Here is a 13,888-nt window from a genome sequence, read left to right as displayed (position 1 = left end):
TCGTTATTCACGTAGTGCATTCAGATAAATATATTCCCAACAAATATTTCCTTCATTTGTAACATCTAGGCAGAGGTGGGCAAGAGCAGATAAAAGAGATGGCAAACTTTGATGACCTTCTTTATATGCCTCAAGGCCTCACCACTGATATGTCATTGAGTATTTCCACTGGCTTCCTCTGACTCTTTTCATCAAGGTCTTAACAACCAATGTGTCGACATGTGACCTTATAAACTGTACACAAGGACCCTTTTTGGGACAACGTGATCATGGGAGAGAAATCTCTCCCCTTGCCTCCCTCTTCCTACCCATCTGTGCTTCTGCCCAAAGTCATCGGTATTTCAGAGATTAAAACTGTGTTCTTTAGGTCTTAGCCACCAGTTTTTACTTGCATGAGCCATGCCAAAGAAACTGAGAAATTCTTTTTGTGGCTGGTCTACTTGGAACTTTGAAAAGAATGAACAGTAACATTCTCAGTCAGATTCAGATCTCATATAAAACCTGCTTTGGAGAACTGAAGGATAAGACATGCTTATTTAAAACTTTAAAATTATTATCCTCTCGATAGAGACAGCACCAGGGCAAGTGAGAGCCAGACAGGCACTGGGCCTCACTGAGGAAAAATTACTCAATATGAGCGAAGGAGATCCTAAGAAGCCAAGAGGCAAAATGTCACCATATGCATTTTTTGCGCAAACTTGTCAGGAGGAGCATAAGAAGAAGCATCCAGATGCTTAGGTCAACTTCTCAGCATTTTCTAAGAAGTGCTTAGAGAGGTAGAAGACCATGTCTGCTAAAGAGAAAGGAAAATTTGAAGATACAGCAAAGGCAGACAAGGCCCGTAATGAAAAAGAAATGAAAACCTGTATCCCTTCTAAAGGGGAGACAAGAAAGAAGCTCAAGGATCCCGAGGCACCCAAGAGGCCTCCTGCAGCCTTTTTTCCTGTTCTGTTCTGAGTATTGCCCAAAACATACCGGCCTGTCCATTGGTGATGCTGCAAAGAAACTGGGAGAGATGCGGAATGACACTGCTGCAGGTGACAAGCAGCCTTAGGAAAAGAAGGCCGCAAAGCTGAAGGAAAAATGCGAAAAGGGTCTTGCTGCATATCGAGCTAAAGGAAAGCCTGATGCAGCAAAAAACGGAGTTGTCAAGGCTGAAAAAAAGCAAGAAAAAGAGGAGGAAGCTGAGGAAAATGAAGAGGGTGAGGAGGAGGAAGATGAAGAGATGAAGATGAAGAAGACAATGATAATGAATAAGTTGGTTCTAGTTTTTCTTTTTTCTTGTCTGTAAAGCATTTAGCCCGCCTGTACACAACTCACTCCTTTTAAAGAAAAAAAATGAAATGTAAGGCTGTGTAAAATTTGTTTTTAAACCATACATTGTATTTTTTTGTATAATTAACACATTACCAAAATGTTTCTTTAGATAGCGATGTCTTGGTGGTATTTGTTTTCTTTTATATTTTGAGACTGAGTCTCCTCTGTCACCCAGGCTAGAGTGCAGTGGCACTATTTTGGCTCACTCCATCCTCTGCCTGCCAGGTTCAAGCGATTCCCCTGCTTCAGCCTCCTGAGTAGCTGGGATTACAGGCGCATGTCACCATGCCCTGCTAGTATTTTCAATAACCACTAACCTTGCCTGGTAAAGTATGGGGGTTGTAAATTGGCACGGAAATTTCAAACAGGTTCTTTTTGGTGCACAGCGCAAATTAGTTATATATGGTGATGGTAGTTTTTTTCATCTTTAGTTGTCTCTGATGCAGCTTATACCAAATAATTGTTGTTCCATTAACTGAATACCACTCTGTAATTGAAAAAAAAAAAAACAAAACAAGTTGCAGCTGTTTTGTTGACATTTTGTTGACATTCTGAATGTTTCTAAGTAAATACAATTTTTTTTCCTTTTTTTTTTTTTTGAGACTGAGGTTTGCTCTTGTTGCCCAGGCTGGAGTGCAATGGCATGATCTCGGCTCACCACAACCTCCGCCCCCCAGTTTCAAGCAATTCTCCTGCCTCAGCCTCCTGAGTAGCTGGGATTACAGGCATGCACCACCACGCCCAGCTAATTTTGTATTTTTAGTAGAGACGGGGTTTCTCCATGTTGGTCAGGCTGGTCTTGAACTCCTGAACTCAGGTGATCCATCTGTCTCAGCCTCCCAAAGTGCTGGGATTACAGGCGTGAGCCACTGCACCTGGCCTAAATACAATTATTTTTAATAAAAAAAAAAAAAGTATTATCCTGCCAAGAGCCACCCTAACCAGACTCAGTACAATGTTAATACACATCACCCAGAAGAGAGGGGACCTTCAGTTCATGCCAGAGAATCTCTCTTGCCGGTAAAAAGTTAAAAAAAACAATAATAATAAAATCACCCAATTTGGGCAGTGTTACCAAATGCGCCCATTTTTCTTTGCAAGTTCACAAGTTCTTCTTTTTCCTTTTTTCCTTATTTATTTGTTTTTTATTTTTGTTTGTTCGTTTGAGATGGAGTCTTGCCCTGTCACCCAGGGTGGAGTGCAGTGGTGCGATTTCAGCTCACTGCAACCTCTGCCTCCCGGGTTCAAGCAATTCTCCTGCCTCAGCCTCCCCAGTAGCTGGGATTACAGGCGCCTGCCACCACGCTCAGCTAATTTTTGTGTTTTTGGTAGACACAGGGTTTCACCATGTTGGCCAGGCTGGTCTTGAACTCCTGACCTCAGGTGGTCTGCCCACCTTGGCCTCCCAAAGTTCTGGAATTACAGGCATGAACCACCATGTCTGGCCAATTTATTTCTTTTTTAAAGAGACAGGATCTTCCTATGTTGCTCAGGTTGGTCTCAAACTCCCGGGCTCAAGCCATTCTCCAGCCTCAGCCATTGCCCCATCTCCCTCGCCCCCAATTGCTGGGCTTACAGGTGTGCACCACTTAAGGTTTTGCATTTATTTTCATTTATTTTCAAACCTTTTTTTTTGGCTCCTTTCCTGGTCATCATAGTCACATTATATAAAAAAAAAGAAATAATACATTTAGATAAATCAACATTAGGAACTACTTATTACTCCCATAGAACATATTCTATTGTTTTAGGTGCAAATATTTCCAAAATGTAACTATTTGTATGTATTTTTCCTCTTCATTTACCTGAAAGATGCTCACAAGTATTGAACTCAATGAAGGAAAATTATAATTTTCTCTTTGTGATTTTTTTAAAGAGTAGTCAAGGGTAATTTATTATAACAAACCACGAAAGGAGGTTACATTTTAAAAGTATTTTGTTGATTTATAAGTCAGCAATGACTTCATCTGCCTAGTCAATGAAAGACCACAAGAGTTTTAAATAAACTCCCCACATGCTGAGCTGTGTACTTCCCTTATCCTATCACCCCAGCCTCTTCAGTTTAATGACATAAGGTGAGTAACGCTACAATCTGTTGAAGACTCAACAAAGTCATGCTTTGTAGACACCACAAGAGTTAAACTGAACTTTAATAATAACTTCAGGCTGGGGTGCCGGAAGAGGGAGAGCACCAGGAAAAATAGCTAGTGCATGTGGGGCTTAATACCTAGGCGATGGGTTGATAGGTGCAGCAAACCACCATAGCACATGTGTACCTATATAACAAACCTGCACATCCTGCACATGTACCCTGGAACTTAAGATAAAGAAAAAAATAGGCCAGGTGCAGTGGCTCACGCTTGTAATCCCAGCACCTTGGGAGGCCGAGGTGGGCAGATCACGAGGTCAGGAGTTCGAGACCAGCCTGGCCAATATGATGAAATGCCATCTCTACTAAAAATACAAAAATTAGCTAGGCATGGTGGCCGTGCACCTGCAGTCCTAGCTACTTGGGATGCTGAGGCAGAAAAATCATCTGAACCCGGGAGGCAGAGCTTGCAGTGAGCCAAGATCACGCCACTGCACTCCAGCCTGGGTGACAGAGAGAGACTCAAAAATAAATAAACAATAATAATTACTTAAGGTTTATCTTACAATGCTGCCACTTCCCCCAACAAGTCTAGAGATTGAATGGACATGAGTTTAATAGGAGAGAGGTGGAGGGTAAGGGCTGCAATTGGGGAAATGGGTAGAGGAAGAGGAGGCAGATTGAAAATAGTTTTTTAAAATCCTGGTCACAGAGTGGAAGGCGTGCTCACATTCCTAGGAGCAGAGGGGGAGTATGGGTTAAACTTGAGGGACATACTAGGAGTTAATCATTCGGGGTACAGGGTGAACGCAAGTAAGAATTCTAAAAATAACGACTTCTCCTTCAAAATTGAAGCAGTCTGCAAGAAGCAGAATTGGAGAGCTTATTAGCTTGACTCCTTTGCCCTCTGCAGCTAATGCTCCCAGTTTAAATCCTGGCACAATCCTAAAGAGTTAGCTCTGCAAAGTTAAAAGAATTGAGGACACTGAAGAATATATATCAGGTGAGTTTGGTGGCACAAAACTAGTTCACAATTCCACATTGTGTTAGGGCAGCTCTGACCTCTGCATTCTTGTGTCTGTCCACAAAGGTAACTGAAAAGGAAGCAGCAAGTCATTGTTGCGAGCCTGTCTCCTGTTCCACCTCTTCTCATTTTGTGGTGTCAGTTGCTTTGGAAAGAACAAGGGGAAACGAAAGGTGGACAGAGGAAGGCATTCCATTGTGTGTACATGTCAGTTGCACATTCTGTGCCCTTTATGCCAAAGAGGGCCTTGCTAGATACCATTTCCTCCTAGTTTGCCACCAAGATGGACAACAGACCTTTTCAACAAAACCTGCAAACTGTTTTAATTAATATTGCTAACACCAGGACAGATGTTACAAGATAAATCTCTTCCTCCTTTATTCGCCTCCTTCCCTAGTCATTCCACCCTCAAACATTTTGGGGCCCTGTACTAGATACTAGAGACACAAAGGAGACTAGAACATTCTCTGTCGTTGAATTATTCTCAGTCAAGTGAAGACAGAAACTGGGGTCTGAAAATTTTGAATAATAAAGCCATTTGTGACAGAGACACAGCTCACAGTGGAAGTGGAACTTACATTTCCTGACTCGTAATGAAGACCTCTATGCTCAACACCACATACAAAACATGTGCGATGTATAAAATGGGTAAATTCCATTAACAAATACATTTATCATTTCGGGATAAGCTATTTGTGTCAAGACAGCAGAATTTCAAGTACTAACTCATCTTCCCCTTCCACCTTCTTTTTCAGTGGCCTTACCTGAATGACTCTGTGCCCACCACTAGAGAGGGAGTCTAGGACTTCTTGCCTTTTTTTGTTTTGTTTTTGAGATGGAGTCTCGCTCTGTCACCCAGGCGGGAGTGCAGTGGCATGATCTCGGCTCACTGCAACCTCTGCCTCCCAGGTTCAAGCGATTCTCCTGCCTCAGCCTCCTGAGTAGCCGGGACTACAGGCGTGTGCCACCATGCCTGGCTAATTTTTGTATTTTTAATAGAGACAGGGTTTCGCTATGTTGGCCAGGCTGGTCTCGAACTCCTGACCTCGTGATCTGCCCGCCACAGCCTCTCAAAGTGCTGGGATTAGAGGTGTAAGCCACCACGCCCAGCCGACTTCTTGCTTTTTGCACTGAATGGTTTGGAGCACGCACAAAGGGCTCACACCTGGCACTGTCACTTATGAGCAGTATAAATTTGGGCAAGATCCTTAACTTTTCTGAACCTCGGGTTTCACATCTAGGACCCAGAGCTAATATTTCTTTCCTCATGGGATTGTTATGATATTAAAAATAAAATACTAGGACACAGTAAGCATGCAATAAATAGCAGTGGTTGTTATTAACAAAGAGACTGTCTAGCATCTCCTCTTGTTTTAAGCCCCCTTCCTGAGAGAGGTGGAGAAAGAAGACCTAACTAGCAAGCACGGCTTTCTGGAGGGAGCAGGACTTGCAGCTGTTGTGGCATGAGACAGCAGAAGCAGAGCTTCAGCTCTACCAGGACATTCTCCCATTTCGATACAACAGAGTGTCCTGATGCAGCTAGGCTTTTGGGGGCAAGCACCCAGCAACCCCAGGAAACTGGAGTTGAAGCTGTGGGTGCCGGGGACCAGGAGAGGTTTCAGGAATCATAAGATGTTTCTAAGTTTATAGACAAGCTGGTGACACGAAACCAGGGAATATCTGGTTGTATTTATTTATTCCCTTGTGAGCAACTCTCAAATCTTTTTGCTTTCAGATGTTGCAAATTCATCCCACCTCCCACTGCAGCTGTGATTCTCTGAGAAAGTAAGTCTCCATTGCTTGGGTAAATAAATCTATTGCCTCTCAACCCTACCCTACTTTGAGCTGTCAGGCCTCTTCCCCTTTCCCCACTCTTCCTTAGAGGTCCAAAAATGCTTCTAGAAAGTACAACTTGAAAACCACTGCCATGACGCAATGTTGGGAACCTTGTTCACATGCTAAAGTTCAATATCACCTCTACTTCAGCTGAAGATCACTAAAGCTCAATGTCACCTCTACTTCAGCTAAAGATCACTTCTCTCATTGCCTCTTTAATGTCTGCTTCACAACATGTATAACAAGTTAGTTGTGTGATAAGCTCTCTTCCTCACAAGAACCTTATCTCCAATGAGGGCAGGGAATGAGGTGAATCTATTTAGATTTGACACTGTGTCCCCAGTGCCTTGGGCATTGTAGGCTCTGGAAAAAATGTTTGGCACTAGGATAACCAGAGGACTGGGGGAAGTCCAGTCCTATTCTCACTTAGGGGGAGTCAGAATAACATAGTTCACATTGTATAGTTCTTTGGAGGTGAAAAGATGGGATACTGCACCAAGCCTTTGAAATCATTCTTGAGGCCAGGCCTGGTGGCTCACACCTATAAGCCCAGCACTTTGGGAGGCCGAGGTGGGCAGATGACTTGAGGTTAGGAGTTCCAGACCAGCCTGGCCAACATGGTGAAACCTGTCTCTACTGAAAATTTAAAAATTAGCTGGGCATGGTAGCAGGCGCCTGTAATCCCAGCTACTTGGGAGGCTGAGGCAGGAGAATTGCTTGAACCCAGGAGGCAGAGGTTGCAGTGAGCCAAGATTGCGCCACTGCACTCCAGCCTGGGCCACAGTGTGAGACTCATCTCAAAATAAATAAATAAATAAATAAATAATCTTTCTTGATACCAAATCTCTCATTAAGCATCTGGAAATCTCATACTTTCTGTCTTGTCTACTACGGAGGAAAGCACCTTGTATGTTCTGCCTAAGCACCCCACTATACTGTTCAGAAGTTTCTATCTGTCCATTTTTTATTTTTAATTGTGGTAAAATACACGTAACATGAATTTACCATCTTAACCGTTTTGTGGGTGTGTGTTTTGTTTGTTTGTTTGTTTTTGAGACAGGGTCTCACTCTGTCTCCCAGGCTGAAGTGCAGTGGCACCATCTCAGCTCACTGCCACCTTGGCCTCCCGGGTTCCAGTGATCCTCCTACCTCAGCCTCCTGAGTAGCTGGAACTACAGGCATGCACCACCACAGCCAGCTAATTTTTTTGTTTTTTGTAGAGACGTTTTGCCATGTTGCTCAAGCTGGTCTCAAACTCCTAGCCTCAAGCAATCCACCCGCCTCAGCGTCCCAAGGTGTTGGGATTACAGGCATGAGCCACCACACCTGGCCTCTTAACCATTTTTAAATGTGCAGTTCGGTAGTGTTAAGTATGTTTACATTGCCATGCAACCAATCTTCAGAACTATTTCATCTCACAAAACTGAAGGTCTGTAACATTGAAAAATAACTTCCTATTATTCCCTCTCCCCAGTACCTGGCAACCACCATTCTATTTTCTGTTTATAAATTTGCTCACTTTCAATATGCCACATAAGTGGAATAATATAGTACTTTGTGTGTGACTGGCTTATTTGACTTACCATTATGTCTTCAAGGTTCATTCGTGTTATAGCATGTCACAAGATTTCCTTTCTTTTTAAGATTAAATAATATTCAGAAGTAATTATATTTTTAAACTATTTTTAAATTTTTAATTGTGAAATTAAGGGCATCTATTCTAAGGATGCCTGAGAATGACAATGCCTAGAAACATTAAACCTGTCTACCCATCCACACTAGGTAGCCTCATTCTTGAAGATGACCACCAACATATTCGTATTAGCTTCTTTAATTCACCTGAGGACATTTAAAGTGTGTCAAAATTGATCTGTATGTGGCAGCAAAACACCCGCCTTGAAGATGAGTGCTAACCTATGCTCAGGATCAACCTCATGCAGAGCTGAGTACAAAATGAAAATGCAGGTCCCTGTGTGAGTGCACAGATTGTATGTTCTAGAAGCTAGCACTGCCTGTCTTAAAAGTGCTTCTCCAGAAAAATACTGACTTGTAATTTCTGCCTAGGTCTAAAACCTTGACTTTTTTTTTTCCTACTGCTACCCTTGAAATTTATCAAAGTGGTGCCCTTATATTGTCCTATTAGGAAATCCCCCTTGGGCCCCTGCTCTTGTGAATTATATCTTACCCAAGTGAGATGAATATCACAGGGTTTGTACTTGTACCCTAGCTCCAAGAGTGCCAAGGAGAATTCCCCAAGCATGTTCTGGTTTACTTTGTTTTTTATTATATCTGCCAGCTGCATTTACCAAGTGCCTTTTATTTTTTGAGACAGGGTATCTCTCTCTCACCCAAAGTTGGAGTGCAGTGGCATGACCATGGCTTACTGTAGCCTTGACCTCCTGGGCTCAAGCAATCCTCCCACCTCAGCCTCCTGAGTAGCTGGGGCTACAGGCACACATTACCACAACCAGCTAATTTTTTGGTAGAGATGGGGTCTGGCTATGTTGCCCAGGCTGGTCTCAAATTTCTGGGCTCACACAATCTTCTGGCCTCAGCTTCCCAAAGTGCTGGGATTACAGGTATGAGCCACTGTGCTTGGCCTAAAAGTTTTTTACATGATAGATCTCTGAATACGTTTTGAGTCTCTTCTCTAATAGTTTATTCGAGTTATTTTATGTTTCCTTGGGACAAAATTTGAAACATATTTTTCTAACTGGTGATTTCCTTTAGGTTTTCTCATTAGTTTCTATGAGATTAAAGGTTACAGTTGCTTGTAATTTCATTCATCAGTGAAGAGTCTGTGATTATCTCCTTTTTCATCTTAATTCTGTATTTTTGTTTCCTTCTCTCCTTTTTAAAAAAATTAATCTGGCTTGGGGAGAGTTTATCTCTCTTACTATTTTTTCAAAGAATCAACTTTAAAATTTTTCTTTTTATTATTTTTTTCTACTTACATGTCATTATTTTCAGCTTTTATTTTTATTATTCCCCCTTCATACTTTTTAAAAGAATATCTTATGAATTTTTCTAATTTACTAAGATTACTATCAGGTTTGTTTTTTATTATAGTCTTTCTTCTTTGGAAATTAATGTGAATTAATAATATTAATAATATTAATAGAATTCCAGCCAGGCACGGTGGCTCATGCCTGTAATCCCAGCACTTTGGGAGGCCGAGGTGGGTGGATCATGAGGTCAGCAGTTCGAGACCAGACTGACCAACGTGGTGAAACCTCGTCTCTACTAAAAATACAAAAAAATTAGCTGGGTGTGGTGGCGGCGGGCACCTGTAACCCCAGTGACTTGGGAGGCTGAGGCAGGAGAATCGCTTGAAACTGGAAGGCGGAGGTTGCAGTGAGCCGAGATTGTGCCACTGCACTCTAGCCTGGGCAATAAGAGCAAAACTCCGTCTCAAAGAAAAAAAAAAAGACTGATAGAATTCCTTCAGAATGCAGCTTTTACTGTATTCCATTCCTTCCATTTTGCATAAGTATTTTCCTTTTTATTGCATTCCATATGTCTAATCTGTTTTGATTTTCTCACTAATCCAAGATTTTTAGAAATATGTTTCCTTTTTTTCTTTTCTTCTTTCTTTGTTTTATTTTATTTTATTTTATTTTTGAGAAAAAGTCTTGCTCTGTCACCCAAGCTGGCATGATTATAGCTCATTGTAACCTCAGCCTCAAGCAATTCACCTGCTACAGCCTGGCAAAATGCTGGAATTACAGGCATGAGCCATCACACCTGGCCTAGAAATGTGTTAATTTATAGGTAATTAAGTCTTATCTTTTTTATACTTATTTCTAATTTTATTGTGTTATAGTCTAAGCTTTTTAAACATTTGGCATGAGATTTTCTTTAAGGCCTGCAAACTTTGTTAAAATTTTAAAATTTTGTTAGAAGTTTTTTTTTGAGACCAATTACCAAACAATTTTTATAAATAATCCATGGACATATGGGAAGAAATATACATATATATATTATATTATATATAATATATAATATATAATAGATTATATCATAATAAAATATATTATATATAATATATAATATATAAATTACATACTATATATAATATATAAATTATATATAATATATGTAAAATATATAAAATATATAAAATATATAATATATAAAAAATATATAATATATAATATATGTAAAATATATAAAATATATAATATATATAAAATATATATATTATATAGATACACACACACATATCCTTACTTAAAAGATACAAAGACCATATCTACTAACTTAAAGTTTTTGACTATATCATTCAATTTCCCAGTGTCTTTACTTACTTTTTTTTTCTTTTAAGATGGAGTCTTGCTTTGTAGTCCAGGCTGGAGTGCAGTGGCCTGATCTCGGCTGAGTGCAACCTCTATCTCCCGGGTTCAATCGATTCTCCTGCCTCAGCCTCCCAAGTAGCTGGGATTACAGGCCTGTGCCACCATGCCAGCTAATTTTTGTATTTTTAGTAGAGACAAGGTTTTATCATGTTGACCAGACTGGTCTGGAACTCCTGACCTCAAGTGATTCAACTGCCTTTGCCTACCAAAGTGTTGGGATTACAGGCATGAGCCACCATGCCCAGGCTTTAATTACTTTTAGACTATTAAGTTTCTCTGATTCTGAAAGATGTATATGAAAATCTTCCATAAAATAAAATCTCCCAATAACAATTTTAAAAATCATTATATTTTATCACTTTTCCTTAAATTTAGCTCCATGTTGTTTGGTGCATACAGGTTTATGATGTAGTAATACCTTTTTATGTTGTAAGTCATATACTAACATAATGTCCATCTTTCTGTTGTTTTATTTGTATTACTTCAGTGTATCACTTTGTTTTCAAAACTTTATTACCCCATTTTAAATGTTTTTTTCATAAATAATATAGAGATGGGGGTTGTTTTCTGTTATAATATTTTAGAATATGTTAATAGAAAAATTACCGCATTTTTAGTAAAATTGACCTTTTAGTTTTATTCTTTTTGTCATCATATTTACTATTTATTTGATTTTTCTCTTTTCTTTTTTTTTTTTTTTTTTTTGAGACGGAGTCTCGCTCTGTCGCCCAGGCTGGAGTGCAGTGGCGCAATCTCGGCTCACTGCAAGCTCCGCCTCCCGGGTTCACGCCATTCTCCTGCCTCAGCCTCTCCGAGTAGCTGGGACTACAGGCGCCCGCCACCACGCCCGGCTAATTTTTTGTCTTTTTTTTAGTAGAGACGGGGTTTCACCGTGGTCTTGATCTCCTGACCTCGTGATCCGCCCGCCTCGGCCTCCCAAAGTGCTGGGATTACAAGCGTGAGCCACCGCGCCCGGCCGATTTTTCTCTTTTCTTTGTCTTTGATTTTATGGTTTTGACAAGTTGCTCTTCATTCTCTTTTCTCCCTTCACTAACTTGAAGGTTTTATTGTAATTTTTTATTCCACCATTGATTACCTTTTATTTTCCCTATAGTTACATATTTCTTTAGTATAATGTTATATGGAAACAAGAGAGCAAGAGAGCACCCTTTTTCTCTTATGGAAAATGCTTAATTCTCCCACTGTTTATTCTCTTCCCCTTAAGACCCTCAGAATGCTTTTAGTTCCCCACTTAGTGCAAATATTAGATCACTTTTACTTTCCCCCATCTATCCAACATACCTCAACTCCTAGGTTGTTGTTGTTTTTTGTCTGTGTGTGACAGAGTCTCACTCTGTCACCCAGGCTGGAGTGCAGTGGCAAAATCTTGGCTCACTGCAACTTCCACCTCCTGGGTTCAAGCGATTCTCCTATCTCAGCCTCCCAAGTAGCTGGGATTACTGGCATGCACCACCACCCCTGGCTAATGTTTGTACTTGTAGTAGAGACGGGGTTTTGCCATGTTGGCCAGGCTGGTCTTGAACTCTTGACCTCAGGTGATCCGCCTGCCTCAGCCTCCCAAAGTGCTGGGATTACAGGAGCGCACCACCATGCCAGGCCAGCTCCTACGTTTTGAAGAGATAGTTTAGTCCTTTGTGTTCCTGGCCATTAGTAGGCTTTCCCACTAATGAATTGCATCTTTTGTTTTTCAAGACATTTTATTTAATGTTTAAATTATACTTTCCTAGGTACTCTACCATTATCCTTTTAACCACATATCAATGTGAAATAAGTCTTCTGCCACTTATTAAATCTCTGTTCCAATAACTTTGTTGTTTGGCAAGAGCTCTTAGTGGCATATGCAAGTGAGAGAGTCTGTGAATTCTTGTTTGTTGGCAAATATCGTTCTTTTACCCTGGCAGGTGAATAATATTTTGGTTGAATGTTAAATCCTTGAGTTGCAGTCCTTTTCTCTCAGTAGTCTGAGGATGTTGCATGAATGTATGTTTTTCCTTCCAGTATTGCAGTCACATACTAGTTTGTTTCTTTTGTTTTTTTGTTTGTTTGTTTGAGACGGAGTCTCACTCTGTTGCCCAGGCTGGAGTGCAATGGTGCAATCTCTGCTCACTGCAACTTCTGCCTCCTGGGTTCAAGGGATTCTCCTGTGTCAGCCTCCTGAGTAGCTGGGATTACAGGCGCACGCCACCACATCTGGCTATTTTTTTTTTTTTTTTTTTTTTGAGACAGAATCTTGCTCTGTTGCCCAGGCTGGAGTGCAGTGGCATGATCTTGGCTCACTGCAAGCTCCGCCTCACGGGTTCACGCCATTCTCCTGTCTCAGCCTCCTGAGTAGCTGGGACTACAGGCACCTGCCATCACGCCTGGCTAATTTTGTTTTTGTATTTTTAGTAGAGACGGGGTTTCACCATGTTTGCCAGGATGGTCTTGATCTCCTGACCTTGTGATCTGCCTACCTCGGCCTCCCAAAGTGCTGGATTACAGGCATGAGCCACCACGCCCGGCCTAATTTTTTGTATTTTAGTAGAGACGGGGTTTCACTGCGTTGCCCAGGCTGGTCTTGAACTCCTGAGCTTAGGCAATCCACTCGCCTTGACCTCCCAAAGTGCTAGGATTACAGGCATGAGCCACCGCATCCAACCATTTGCTTCTTTTTCTTTCTTCCTAGAAATATATAAGATTTCCTCTTTATTATTCCAGTTCAGAAATTATTTTTGATCAATCTGCCTGGAACTCAGTGTGTCTTCTTTCCCCTTCTTGATATTTCTTTTTGATTTTTCTGCAACTCCTATTATTTGCATGGGAAGTTTCTTAGATCTGAGTCCTTTATCATTTTCTTCATGATTTTTATTTTTTTATATTTTTGCTCTGGGTTGTGATATATTTCTACCACTTTTAGACTTCCAGGTCACCATTTCAGATCTCAACAATGATCACCCTCCCTTTTAGATTATTTACTAATGTTTCTAGCTCACAAATCAAGATTTTTATTCCCAGAAATTTTTGTGTGGGGATCGGGGGTATTCCATGAAGGGGGCCATATATGTGAAGTGACCCCCAATGTTTAAGGAGCCGAGAAACCAAAGGATGAGGCAGACAAATTCAGTTTCTCGGCATTGGGTGATTTATGAAGGGAATTTACAGAGAGAAGTGTGGTCTTGGGCAGCCAAGAAACAGGTAGAGTTCTGCCCCACAGGGCCTCAGACCCAGGGCTTATATCATGGGAAAAAAGCCTAAGTACCCTGGAAA

General features: G+C 40.9%; 1 long non-coding RNA gene and 1 pseudogene across 1 annotated transcript in view; one reads left to right on the top strand and one right to left on the bottom strand.

The window, feature by feature from the left end:
- The window catches only part of LOC134735717 (uncharacterized), a 63,153-nt gene that overhangs the window by 34,916 nt on the left and 14,349 nt on the right, over window positions 1-13,888 (bottom strand). The window lies entirely within an intron of this gene.
- On the top strand, window positions 634-1,257 carry LOC129472892 (high mobility group protein B1-like; annotated as a pseudogene).

Source organism: Symphalangus syndactylus, chromosome 23 (genome assembly GCF_028878055.3).
Source record: "Symphalangus syndactylus isolate Jambi chromosome 23, NHGRI_mSymSyn1-v2.1_pri, whole genome shotgun sequence".
In the NCBI taxonomy this organism is placed as follows: domain Eukaryota; kingdom Metazoa; phylum Chordata; class Mammalia; order Primates; family Hylobatidae; genus Symphalangus; species Symphalangus syndactylus.
The sequence above is the reverse complement of the archived record's forward strand: the minus strand, read 5'-3'. Positions and strand labels throughout refer to the sequence as shown.